Genomic DNA, 14461 nt, shown 5'->3' with positions numbered 1-14461 from the left:
CCAAATAGTAAAACAGAGAAAAATCTAAGAAAAGACTATCAAGACCTATATACTGACAAAGCTCAAAGAAGGCTTAAAAAAAGTGGAATATACCATAATTATGAATTAGGAGACTCAATATGGTAAAATAGATAATTCTCCTGAAATTGCTTTATATAATGTTATTCATAACAGACCCAACTGGAAACAACCTTAACGTATGTCAATGGTAGAATGTTAAGTTACTTGTGGGGTACTCATACGATGTAGTTTAGAAGACAGCATTTACCGGGCTGAGCGCGGTGGCTCATGCCTGTAATCCCAGCACTTTGGGAGGCCGAGACAGGCGGATCATGAGGTCAGGAGATCGAGACCATCCTGGCTAACATGGTGGAACCCTGTCTCTACTAAAAATACAAAAAATTAGCTGGGCGTAGTGGTGGGCGCCTGTAGTCCTAGCTACTCGGGAGGCTGAGGCAGGAGAATGGCCTGAACCCAGGAGGCAGAGCTTGCAGTGAGCTGAGATCGCGCCACTGCACTCCAGTCTGGGCGACAGAGCGAGACTCCGTCTAAAAAAAAAGACAGCATTACCTACAGTTGCATATAACAATATGGGTGACTCTTACCAACATAGTGTTGAGTGAAAAATAACAAGACATAAAAAGCTCCAGATGATTTCAAAAACTGGTAAAAACCAACTAGTGTTGTTAGAAGTCAGGATAGTGAAAAAGAAGGAAATACTGTCGGACTCATTTTACAAGCACAGCATCACCCTGATACCAAAGCCAGGCAAGGACACTAAAAAAAAAAAAAAACAAAAAAAAAAAACTATATGCCAATATCCCTAATTAATATACATGCAAAAACCCTCAACAAAATACTAGTAAGGCAAATTCAACAGCACGTTTAAATAATCATTCATTATTATCAAGTGTGGGGATGTAAGGATGGTTTAATATTTGCAAATAAATAAATGTAATACATCATCTCACTGGAATGAAAGACAAAAACCATAGGATCATTTCAGTAAATGCAAAAAAGCATTTGACAAATTCAACATTTTTTCATGGTAAAAATTCTCAACAAATTAGGTATAGAAGAAAAGTACCTCAAAACAATAAAGGCCATGAATAACAAACACAACTAATATCATTCTAAACAGGGAAAAGCCGAAGGCTTTTTCTTTAAGGTCTGGAGAAAGACAAGGATGCATACTCTTGCCACTTCAACACAGTACTGGAAGTCCTAGCCAGAGCAAATACACAAGAGAAAGAAAAAGCTTTAGAATTGAAAAGGATGAAGTTAATTGTCCCTGTTTGCAGGTGACATAATCTAATATATAGAAAACCCTAATGACTTTGCCAAAAAACTCTTAGGAATGTTAAGCAAATTCATGAAAATTACAAGATAAAAAAATCAACATACAAAATTCAGTAGTGTTTTTATACACCAATAGTGAACTACCTGAAAAAGAAATCAGGAAACCAATCCTATTTAAAATAGCTACAAAAAAATATAAAATACTTAGAAATAAGTTAAGCAAGAAGGTGAAGGATTTCTAAATTAAAAACTATAAAACATTGATTAAAAAAATCAAAGGAGACATAAATAAATGGGAAAAAAAATCCCATGTTCATGGACTGGAAAAATTAATGTTAAAATGTCCATAGTATCTAAAAGGACCTATAGAGTCATTGTACTATCAAAATTACAGATAGTAATTTTGACAATGAGATTTTTTACAGAAATAGAGAACACAATCATAAAATTCATAGAGAACTACAAAAGTCCCCAAATAACCAAAGTAATCTTGAGCAAAAAGAATAAAATTGGAGGTATCAAAGTACCTGACTTCAAAATTTACTGCAAAGCTATAGTAACCAAAACAGCATGCTATTGGTATAAAAACAGATACACAGATAAATGAAACAGAATAAAGCGCTGGGAAATAAATCCACATATTTATGATCAATTGATTTTTGACAAAGGTGCCAAGAACACAAAATGGGGAAATGATAGTCTCTTTAATAAATGGTTCTGCAAAAACTGGATATCCACATGCAGAAGACTGAAATTAGACCTTCAGCTTCCACCATATAAAAAAATCAATGCAAACTGTATGAAAGATGTAAACATAAGATATAAAACTGTAAAACTACTAGAAGAAAATATAGAGAAAAGCTCTATGACCTTGGTCTGGGCAATGAGTTTTTGGATATGACCCAAAAAAACACAGGCAACAAAAGCAAAAACAAACAAACAAACAAACAAAAACCAAATGGGATTACATCAAACTAAAAAGTTTTTGCACAGCAAAAGCCACAATCAACAGAGTGAAAAAAAATCCTACAGAATGGGCAAAAATATCTGCAAACTCTACATTTGATAAGGGATTAACATTCAAAATATATATGCAACTCAACTCAATAGCAAGAAAACAAATTACCCGATTAAAAAATGGGCAAAGGACTTGAATGGACATTTCTCAAAAGTAGATACAAATGGCCAACAGGTATATGGAAAAATGCTCAATCTCACTAATCATCAGGGAAATGAAAAGAAAAACCACAATGAGATATCACCGCATACACATTAGAAAACTTTTATCAAAAAGTCAAAAGATAACAAATAGAGAAAAGGGAACCCTTGCACTCCATTGATAGGAATGTAAATTGGTATGGCCATTATTGAAAACAGTATGGAGGCTCCCCGAAAATTAAAAATGGAACTACTATATAATCTGGCAATCTCACTACTTGGTGTATATTTGAATAAAATGAAATCAGTATGTCAAAAAGACATCTGCACTCTCATGTTTATTGCAACACTATTCACAATAGCCAACATACGGAATCATATCTTGTCCATCAACAGATGAACAGATAAAGAAAATGTTATATAGACACAGTGAAATTATATTCACCATTCAACTATAAAAAAGAAAGAAATCCTTCCATTTGCAACAACATGAATGAATCTGGAGACCATTATGTTAAGTGAAATAAGTCAGGCACAGAAAGACAAATACCACATGGTCTTACCCGTATGTGGACTCTAAGAAAGCTGATCTTATAAAAGTGGACAGCAAAATGGTGTTTATCGGGGTTAGAATGATTGGGAGGGCTGGGACTAGGGAGCAGTTGGTCAAAGAATACAAAATTTCAGGTAAGATCAATAAGTTCAACATTGTGACTATAATTAATATATTGCGTTCTCTAAAAATGCTGAGAGTGGATTTTCTCACCTAAAAATGATAACTATGTGCAATAATGCATATGCTAATTAGCTAGATTTAGTCATTGTATGATGTATATATACTTCAAAGCATGTACATGATAAATCCGTATAATTTCATCTGTCACACAAAAAAAAGGGAAGTCAGCTGGGCACAGTGGCTCATGCCTGTAATCCCAGCACTTTCAGAGGCTGAGGCGGGTGGATCGCCTGAGGTCAGGAGTTCAAGACCAGCCTGGGCAACATGGTGAAACCCCATCCCTACTAAAAATACAAAAATTATCTGGGTGCAGTGGCGCTTGCCTGTAATCCCAGATACTTGGGAGGCTGAGGCAGGAGAATTGCTTGAGCCCAGGAGGCGGAGGTTGCAGTGAGCTGAGATTGCGCCATGGCACTCCAGCCTGGGCAATAGAGCGAGACTCCATCTCAGAAAAAGAAAAAAAAGAAAAAAAAAAAAGAAGTCAGGATAGTGTTTTTTTGGGGGTAAGTATTAGGATAATGACTATAGGAGACCCAAATTGGGTCTCTGGGGTTTAGTAATGTTCTGCTTCATGGACTGGATTATGGTTAGACAAGTGTATTTACTTCATAGTAATTCATTCAGCTATTACTATACGTTTATGATTTGTGCACTTGTCTGTATGCAGATTTAAAGAAAAAAGCCTTGCCCTTTGGAAAATAAAGTCTCAGCTATTTAGTAATTGGCATTTAGTCAATTAGCAATTAGAATTCTTATAATGCTAAATATAGATTTTGTAAACCTTTCTCTTTTTGTGTTTAAACACTTTATACAATTTCTTCATTTCCTAGTTTATTAAGCAAGCACATGTCTGTATCTATCTGTGCAACACTCATAGATTTAGTACTCCTCTATCACAAGTACATTGTCAGGTGCTTAAAGTATAAACCCAGCCCTCAAGCGGAAGAAGATTTTTTCACAATTTAGAAATTTTTAAATGGGCTGTTCTCAGAAAATTTCAACAAAAATGTTCAATTATTTGTAAAATAAAATAATTTGTGCACTTTTCTGTGTGTAGATTTGTTAAAAAGCTTTGCCCTTTGGAAAATAAAGTCTCAGCACTTTAGCAATTGGCATTTACTCAATTAGTAATTGACAATGTCAATTATAAATAAATTGCTCTCTGCATTTGTGATTTCATAGTTTTGCATGGATGCTCTGCTTGTACAAATGTGCATCATATAATAGAGTGAAACTGAGGATGGACATTTGATGAACTCATGGATGGCTGGGTTTAGGGATGAGAAACCCCTGTTTAGAGGTGGTGCAATAAATTCACATTCATGTTGAAGAGTGAAAAAAAGAGACTTTTTTTTTTTTTTTTTTTTTTTTTGAGATGGAGTCTCGCTCTATCGCCCAGGCTGGAGTGCTGTGGCGTGATCTTGGCTCACTGCAAGCTCCGCCTCCCGAGTTCACGCTATTCTCCTGCCTCAGCCTCCCAAGTAGCTGGGACTACAGGTGCCCACCACCGCACCCAGCTAATTTTTGTATTTTTAGTAGAGACGGGGTTTCACTGTGTTAGCCAGGATGGTCTCGATCTCCTGACCTCATGATCCGCCCATCTGGGCCTCCCAAAGTGTTGGGATTACAGGCGTCAGCCACTGCGCCCAGCCGAGAAATACTTCTAAATATGATAAAACATATCATCAATACTTTTTTGATTCCATTTGTGTTACAACAATATGTTCAGGAAAATATCCTAATAGTCTTGAAAATAAAATAGTTTATGTCGAAGTTTCAGTAGAAAAAAAAATTTTAAAGTTGTTTTAGTTAGAGAATTTCAACCACGAAGCCATGCATCTAGAATCAAATGAAACAAAAACACAGTAAAGTGAGTAACTATTTTTGATAAAAATTATAGACTTGTGTTTCAATAGGACAAGAAAAGAACAAGTTAAACAACTGAAACATTACTTCAATTTGCTTTTGATTTGATGATTTTCAGGAAACATAATTTTTAGTTGGCCTCAGAGTCTATGAAAATAAGCCAAGAAAGAAAGCTAATGATAGTGACATAAAAGCTCTTTGATTTAAATGAGAGTCCTCAGAATTTCAGAAAAGAAAGGATAAAATTGGCATTTTATTTTTTCTTATTGTTTAGTTTCTTATATTCTTACTTTTATGTAGTATTAATGAAAAGCCAAAGAGGCTCTGTAAAATGGCTGCTACCCACACAGCATATGGAAAATAAAACAACCTTTGTTAGCTTTCTGGTGACTAGCTTCATTTCAGCTTCTTTTTCCCCTTTTACTTGTATCTGAAAGTCCATCTTCACACATACATTTCCTCCCCCCACTATACAAAGTAAATACAATCTGCCTAGCGTGAGTTATTGTCAGAGAACAGGGAGGCCCATTTATTTTGTCTCCTTCTCTAATGATTAGAGTCAGATCATAAAGTAACAACAACCACCTTGTCCCTTCTCCCCTGAAGAAATCCCCTCCATGACATCTTTTATAGAGCAAAACATAATTGCTGTCTTTTCAGTGCAATCAATAAGTGGAAATGGCTTTAGTGACATGTCTAAAATGAACTTCTGAGTTGCATATCCTCTGGAAGGTTTCAAATGAACACATGTGAACCTTACATGTAGCGCAAGCAAAGAAGTTGCTAGAGGTGCCTTTTAGTGAGTATTGTAAAATGGGACAAGTTGTTTTGTCTTTTGTTTTTTCTTAATAATAAGCACTAAAATGTTCAGAATTGAAACCAGGACACAGCCCACTTAAACCCCTGCTACAAAATACATTGTTGCTTATTGTTAAAATGAGTCCAGCTATTAAAAAGATAAAAATACAGTCAATAATTATCTTACAAGAAGGGATGAATGAATACAAGCACCATAAACTTGGCAATCATGGAAGACTTTGTGCCACAGGCAGAATATGAAATATTAATGTTTTAAAAATTATGTCTAGTGAAAAAAAGTTTCATTTCTATTTTATTCAGTTAATATAACTATTTTATCGATTGACTTATTTAGAAAATAATGGACAATTTCAGGACAGAAGCATATTCTCATGAAAACAGAAGCTTACATCCATATAAGGCATTGGCACAGATTTATTCACACTATTTCTTCAGAGGATCAGGATGCTAAGAAATCCTGGGGTAATTACAGACATGAGAATTATATTGTTCCAATGTATTTCCTTTTTGTTTACTTCAACTTCCCATAAACCTTCCTCAATATTAGACTGTGAGCTTTTTGAGGGTAAGGACTACATCTTATTTATACGTACATTCCCAGTGCCCAGCATAGTGCCTGATACTGAATAAATACTTGATGAGTGAAGGAGTGAAAAAAATGAATCATCCAAAATTCCATTATCACAATTTACTTTGTCTGTTTTGCTGATCTGGGAAAATCACAGAAATGATTATGAAATTTGGCCTTATCCTTTACTCTCCCTTCTTGCCAGACTGGCTTCTGCTCTGAATTTGTATGCAAATAAAAATCCTTTTATGTTCTGAAAAGCTTGAGGGACTCTGCTCTAGGATTCAGAGATTACCATTCACAGGACACTTAATGCTGGTGGGTTCATAAATTCAAAACTGAACCTAATAATTTACTTGTATGGGCTAGTGATAGAGATGGCAATCCAGATGGGACAGTCATGGTTATTCATGAATCAAAGTTGTTCAATAAATACAGCCCACTTTCAATTTTAATCATTCTGCATATCATAAGCTAGACATTTCACATATCTCAGTGTCAGTGCTTTCTACATTTAGTCTCTGCTACCATAAAATTTCAAGCTAATTCCATGCAGGTAACCAAAATTTACAAATGGGTGGTTCTAAGCGGATGTTGACAAAATTTGTCAAATATTTGAAAGAGTGCTTTCTACATTTGGTCCCTGCTACCATAAAATTTCAAGCTAATTCCATGCAGGTAACCAAAATTTACAAATGGGTGGTTCTAAGCGGATGTTGACAAAATTTCTCAAATATTTGAAAGATACAAATAGATGGATTAATGTCTACATTTGGAATTTCATATTTTTTTTCTTATTTCTTCAGACGGTCATTTTTTGTGAGGTAGTGCTATTCTTTCAGGAGGCAGCTGGTTGAAAGGAAAAGACCACCATTTTTCTTTGTACAGTAGAGTTATCATGTAGCCTAATTGTGACCTTTTAAAATGTCTAAAGATGGATCCACTCAAACAGAAAGGGATAAACTTGCTAAATTGTCCTCAAGCCCCTTACCATTGATCACTTTGTCTGGGCTGTCATCATTCTGACCTTGTCTTTTGCAAAACTATTCTTACCATCTTAATTGCCATGACGATTCTATTAGATAAAGCAATTCATCAATTTAATAACAAAAATCAATCACTATTTGATTTGAATTGTTTCATGTACTTGAAAGTGTTGGGTTAGTTAAAAATGAAAAGTTTAAGTCAAAATGCTTGGTTTATTATTTCTTAAACAAATTACGAAATTCCTTGTGAAAGGCCAAAATGCCAAGTGTAAGTAGATTATTGACAAATGCTACCAGGGGAAGCCTCTGACTGAGATCCTTACTGCTGTTCTGCAGGACTGCATCAGGGAAAAGATGATCAAAACCAAGTTATCAGCAAAAGGAGCTACCAGAAGTTAGGATCAAGACCCTAGTTGAAGATTGAAGCAAAATACAAAAACTCAAGAAAGCAGAAATAGTCTCCCTTGCTAGACTGCAAACTTCGTAAGGTCAGGAACTCAGTTTTATTTATTGTTTCAGCCTGAATACTGCATCAAAACGTAGCAGGTATTTAATAAATACTAGTTAAATAAATAAATGAATAAATAATAAATGAGATTCGAATGAAACATACAGAAAGCCAGGTCAGGGAAATGTGAGATGAAATTTGACTGCCAACTTAGGGTCAGAATCAGAGTCAGGCTGCAACCAAATCAGGAGAACCTGCAGTCAGAAGTGGGAAGGGAGAGCCTAATGACAGCAACTTGCAGGAGGGACATCAGGTGAGGCTGTTAGAGATTTAAGGACTTTACTGCCCTTAATGATGCCATCTTCTCTCCAAATGACTCTTGCTCAAGTGTAGCTTCCCTCAATTAGTAGAGAAGAAAATACAAAGATTTCAGAGACAAGTGAATCACAAATAGGTTCCAGTTTGATTATTTATTAAGGAAAATGCATTGAGGTGTTATTAGTTAATACCACACTATGCATTCCAGGGATACTGTCATCAATTTCAAAGTGGAACATGGGTATGGACTTGACACAAAACATATTCGAGAAAGAAATAAATCTGTGTACATGACTTCAGAAATGATATCTTGTTTCTCATTTACCTTCTCTATAATGCCTGGTAAATCAAGGGAAACACCATGTTAAAGTCTCAACTTGACTTCTTTTCACTCTGTTTGAGGCTAAAAGAGTTTTCTGCAGTGGCTAATTATACTCACATTATAATATGTGGTGCAAAAATATATTCAGATGTTGAATTTTGCTCTTAACCATTTCTGATACCAACACCGGAGAGCTGTGATTCTCAACACAAGAATGAATACCAAAACCCCTTGGTGTCCTGAAAAAATACAGGAAATTCCACATCAAGTAAGGTGCTGATGGGCTGAGAGCTCTGAAATGACATTCCCTTGCCCTCAAACTATTTCCACCAACCATTCTTTAGAAGCAGTGGCATTATTACGGTTACTAAATGTCTACAACTTGAAGTTACTAACTGACAGCATAAGGGATATTGATTATTTATTTGATTGTGGAAGTTATCACCAATAACCTGTAAACCAAACAGGCACTTTTCCATCTTTATCTCACTTGATCTCTTGGCAGCATTAAGCATAGTTGACCAGTTCCCTCTTTTTGGTCAACTCCTTTAACTTTTTTGATTCATACGTGGTATTCCTGCTACAAAACTGATTTATTCTTGCCAGTCTGCTTGCTGATTTTTCCTCTTCAGCTCAACTTCTAAATGCTGAGTGTGCCAGGACACAGCAGGACCCTCCTCATTCCCCTCTGCTCCTGTTCTTTCCTCTCCTCTTGAAATTTTGTCCTCAGATGGTTTCCTATGGTAGCATGGATTTAAACACCACTTCTATAATGGCCATCTCTATGTTTTCAGCCCCGTTCTCTCAATTAGACTCCAAACTGGCATGTTCTACTGCCTATCTGACTTACCCTCTTAGATTTCTAATAGGCATCAAAAATTCAATGTGATTAAATAGAACTCTTGATTTCCTAGTTTCAAATCTGTTCTTTGTTCAGTTTCCTTCATTTTTTTTTTTTTTGTAAATGGCACAATTTACCTATGTGTCCAAGCCAGAGATGCAGGAATCATCATTTCTCTTTCCTCCACATCAGATCAATCAGCAAATCCTGCCAGCCCTGCCTCTAAAATACATCTGCTTCTCTCCCACTCCACTGCTTTGGCTGAAGTCTAGGTCACCATCATTTCTTGCTTGGATTATTGTGATAACTCTTAACTTCAATTCTCTGACCTTTCTTTCCTCTCCTTTTCATTCTTCATATAAGAGCAGCCAGTGTGATTAAAAAAAAGAAAAACATAAATCGGACATTGTGACTTCCCTCCTTAAATTGTCTCAATGGCTTTCTACTGCACTTCAAATAAAAGACAAACTTTTTTTCATAACCCATATATCTATACATATCTTGTCTCTACCCAACCCTCCAACTATTTTAATTTCCCAGTGCTTCACTTTCTTTCTGTTCTCACAGGAACCAGGTTTGCTATACTTTTGACCCTCTATGTGTATTGTTATCAGAGTTTATCTTATTACTTATTTGTTTGCTTGATTTTTTAAAAAAATGTTTTCCCCCATTAGGATGTAACATTCATAAGATCAGAACCTTATCTATCTTATTCATGTTCTGATTCAGGAAAAATAAGAGGGGCAAGCTGAAAACACTGTCTTCTCTATTTTCAAAGTGGTTCATAGTTAATGCTTTTGTAGTAGCTTGCTGTTTTAGACTTTGCAGGGAAAGTTAAAATTATGGCTAGAAAAGTGACTCATAGGACTGATATTATAAGTATATAAAATGTGAAACCGATCATTTTGGGTTTGGTGACAAATGTCCTTATTTCAATATTTGTTTTATTGTCACCATGCTCTGAATTCGACCACTAGTAAATATAGGTAGGATTGTGGTAGGGATAGAGTGAAAAAGAGGGATAAAAGTAAACAAAATTGTTAAGCTTTATGGGTTCATTATATTTTAGTAATAATTAGGGAAATCTTTTACTAAGTGACATTTTTGGTAGAGAAAAATAAGTGGGGAGAAGAGGAGAGCAGTAAGTTCCAGATGTGTTCAGTGAAGGACAGAGGCAGAACTCTCTTTCAAGGGAAAAAGAATACAGAAAAGAGAGGAAAAGAGAGATCCTGATAGCTTCACCTGTATCATATTTAGTGTTAAATCTACATGCAGCTATTCAGTTATGAAACAGTATAAATCAAAAATAGTCTTCACTGAATATACTTAAAATAACAGTTAATGTCGTGTTTAGCCAAAGTTTTCATTATGTTCTGTATATAAAAAGCAAAGAATTTCACAGTTAATGAGATGTTGATTTTTATTTTCTGGTGACAAGATGCCATATTTTGAAACTACAATTTATAATGCACTATGAAATAGAATAGTTACTATGTCCATGAATTCTGTCCCGGTTTGTTTGTATAAAGTCAATGTCAGAATTTTTGTTGATTTATTTTAATTCAAAAATGTCATTGTGATGATTGTTCCAGAATTTGATTCATTCTTGTTAACTTTCTGTTTTTAACTATATTCCATTTTTGCTTGCAATAAGTTATTTTGAATGAAGCTGATCTAGTGAAAACATTGTGCTCTGATGGTCTTGACTGCCACTCTTGAGTAATCTTGATCTTAACCTCCAGTCAAGCCTTCATTATCAGCATTCCATAAAATCTCTCTCCTCAAGGTTGCTTATGGTCTCCACATTGCTGTATCCATCTGGCAATCTCAGGTCTCGTCTTTCTGAATTCCCCAGCAGCATTTGACAGCATGGAACATTCTCTCCATTTTGAAATTCTTCTCTTGGCTTCTGAATTTCTTCAGTGTCTCCTCCTTAGTTTCTTCAGCCAGACCCTCTCCTCTCCTTTATTGAGTTCCAAATTGTGGGCCACCCCAGAGATCAATTCTCAGGAGCCTTCTTTATCAAATATTCAGTGATCTCAGCTGGTATATGCATACAAACTATTTATATCCTGATGATTTCCCATAGTTATAGTTCCATCCCCAATCTTCCTCTTAAGACCTGCTTGAGAACTCTTTTTAGAAATAAAAAAAATTTCTAAAATTTAAAACACCCGAAACAGAATCCTTGATTTTCACTCTAAAACACACTCTTCTTTGTGAGTTCCTCATCTCTGTGAATGACAATGTCATTTACCTAGTTTCTTGGGTCAAATATCTCTGCAATTATCTTCGTCTCATCTTTCTCATAGCCTACATGTAATTTATTGTCAAATTCTCTCTCACCTCAATTCAAAATATATTTTAAAAGGTCCACTTCTTATCAACTCCACTGCTACCGCTCTAGTTGAAAGCAACCTCATTGTCACTGAGGTTGGAACAGCTGCCCCTCTGCTCTTCTGTCTGAGGTCCTCCCCAGGGTCTATTCTCTACCTTCCAGATTGAGAGAGGTTTTAAATATGTCAGATCTTGACTTGTCCCTCCCAGTTAGAAATACTTTATGACTTCTTATACTTTGGATGAAATCTGAACTTCTTTCTATGGTTCCTAAGACCCCAGAAACCTGTTCCTTGTCCTGATAATCTCTTCATCATCATCCTGCTCCCACTCTCCCTGTGCTCCCTACTCTCACCAAAATCATTCACTTCCTGTTCTTTGAAGAAGTCCAGCGCGCTAGTACTTCAGAGCTCCTGGGCTTGCCGTTCTCTCTGCCATCTCTCATTACATCATGTCTCTACTCACACGTCGCAACCACAGAAAGGTTGATTTCTCAAACCTCTATAAAATATCAGACTCTCTCACTCTTGACCTTCGTGCCCTATTTTTTCTACATAGCCTGTATCATCAACTGAAATTATATCTCATATTTTTTAAAAAAATCATACGCTTATTTCTTAGCTTGTTGATTGTGTGCCTTCCCTACTGCAATACAAGCTTCACAAGAGCAGGGACTTTGTTTTGCTCATTGTTTTGTTCCTGGCATTTAGCTCAATGTCTGGTACGTAATAGGTCCACATAAATTTTACTGAATTAAAGAATGAATGATTTATATTTAGGAAGAGAAGAATTGTGCACATGTGATCTCTGCAGGACCTCACAGAGAGATGTCAACACAGTGAATCATAATGGTTACCTGAGTGTCATGCTATTAGGGCAGGTATAAAAAAAGCTTGAGGGTGACTGGCTATATAAGGGGAACATCCCTTTGAGATACAGGAGTCTGGGTTGTCACTCTTCCGTGCACCAGAATATACTTTGTGGCTTTCTGAAAGGTATGCACACCAGACGTCTGCCCCAGATGTTCTGATTCAGAGGTTTCGAGTAAATTCACACTAATGTAGTTCTTTTCAGTTGAAGTCCCCAAAAGCAAAGCTTGAGATAGGGATTTTGGTGCATATTATTTACTGTGAGGATGCTTACAGGTAAAACCTATTAAAAAGGGAGGAACTCAGAATGGGGAGCTAGAGGGAGCTGAGCAATAATGTAGTTCCAGGAAATCTGGCTTTGGCCTGATGCACGCGGCAAGGCTCTGTATCATAAACTACACCATAAAGTTGTTTCCTCCTTGAGGTAAGAGACAAGTATCAGTCAGTCATTGATCTTAGGCTGACTAAGTGTGGCGAGGTCACTTTCCAAGCAATGTAGCTCTCCTCAGTGGAGGGCAATTCTCTAGAGTGGGAGCTGAGAACCATTAGCAGTCAACACTCACAGCAGCTGGAGGAGGCACACTGTCCCTCCTCCATAGAGAAGGGAAACTGGACAAACCACCACAGTGTCTTCTACGGTTGGATAGAAAGGGGCTAATTGTGCCGTACAAACATTCATTCATTTGACGTATTTATTGTGGTCAGTTATGGGCCAAATATATATATTATCATTTGCTGAGATTTAATGATGAACAAACATGGTCCCTGAAGCATGGATTGGGAGAAACAGAAATATTCATCACATAAACATGCAATCATAATGAGATACTAAATAATCATTCCAAATAATTAATTGAAGCAAGATTATAGAAATAAGTTCATGATATTGTATAAGTAGGTAATGGTTTCCCATAAATTGTTCTTGCTGTAACTCTTAGAAAGATTGTATAAATTCTTTATCATAGAAATTATTATCTAATGCCAGCAATCATTGATAATCTGGCATTATCTAATGCCAGAAATCATTATCTAATTAATCAAATAATTATTGGGCATTATTTGAAAACTCAAATAGAGTTAAAAATATGTTTCAGCCTGGAAACCATGTTAGTGTACAAGTCCTATACTTGATCATTGTTCAAAACACAAGATGATTTTCTCTTAATGGGAAATGAAGCAGAGGAAAAGTAAGAATAATTTTTTTTAAATGCAACTAAAGTCTTGGGTCAGATGCTAATTCTTGTTGTCTTTTAGACATTGTCCCCCTAATTCCTCTCCATGACTCGCCAAGCAAGGCAAGAACAAGAACAAGAGCTGTGTGAGAAGCAGAACCTTGTTATCACAGAATATTCATGTTCACAGACTACTCACAATCTGCTAGTCTCTGTGGAGGCTAAAATTTCATTGATGTTATTCATTTGATATGAAATGTTCACCATTATAAGGCTGGAATAACTATGTTTAAAATTAGCAACATTTAAGGGACCAAAAAAAACTATCTGAATACATAGATACAATACAGATCATTAAATTCCAAGCAAAATTTGATAATTCAGCACTGAGGGTAAGAGATACCAATAAAGTACAAAATGAAAACTTGTATTTATACATTAAATTATTAGAAAGAAAGACATGAAAACTTTTAAAATGACCAACAAATTGGATACAATTAAATATCTACCTGTAGCTCCTGCTTTTGTCTAAAACTCTACTTCATCTTTTAAAAACATCTTTGCATAGTGCTATGGACGCTACTCTACTGAAAAATAAACCAGTTAATGAGCAACATAACACATGTCAGTAAAATAGTATTTCTTAGTTTCTTTAACATAGAGCAAAATTTCAAAGAAATTCTGTTGAAATTCTGAAGTTGTCACCAAGACCTCTCTTTAGG

At 35.8% G+C, this 14461-nt stretch overlaps 1 protein-coding gene across 1 annotated transcript in view; it reads right to left on the bottom strand.

Annotated features, from left to right (window-relative positions):
- CNTN5 (contactin 5) overlaps window positions 1-14461 on the bottom strand; it is an 807282-nt gene that overhangs the window by 34011 nt on the left and 758810 nt on the right. The gene's annotated exons all lie outside the window — the stretch shown is intronic.

This window comes from Pongo pygmaeus, chromosome 9 (genome assembly GCF_028885625.2).
Source record: "Pongo pygmaeus isolate AG05252 chromosome 9, NHGRI_mPonPyg2-v2.0_pri, whole genome shotgun sequence".
In the NCBI taxonomy this organism is placed as follows: Eukaryota; Metazoa; Chordata; class Mammalia; order Primates; family Hominidae; genus Pongo; species Pongo pygmaeus.
The sequence above is the reverse complement of the archived record's forward strand: the minus strand, read 5'-3'. Positions and strand labels throughout refer to the sequence as shown.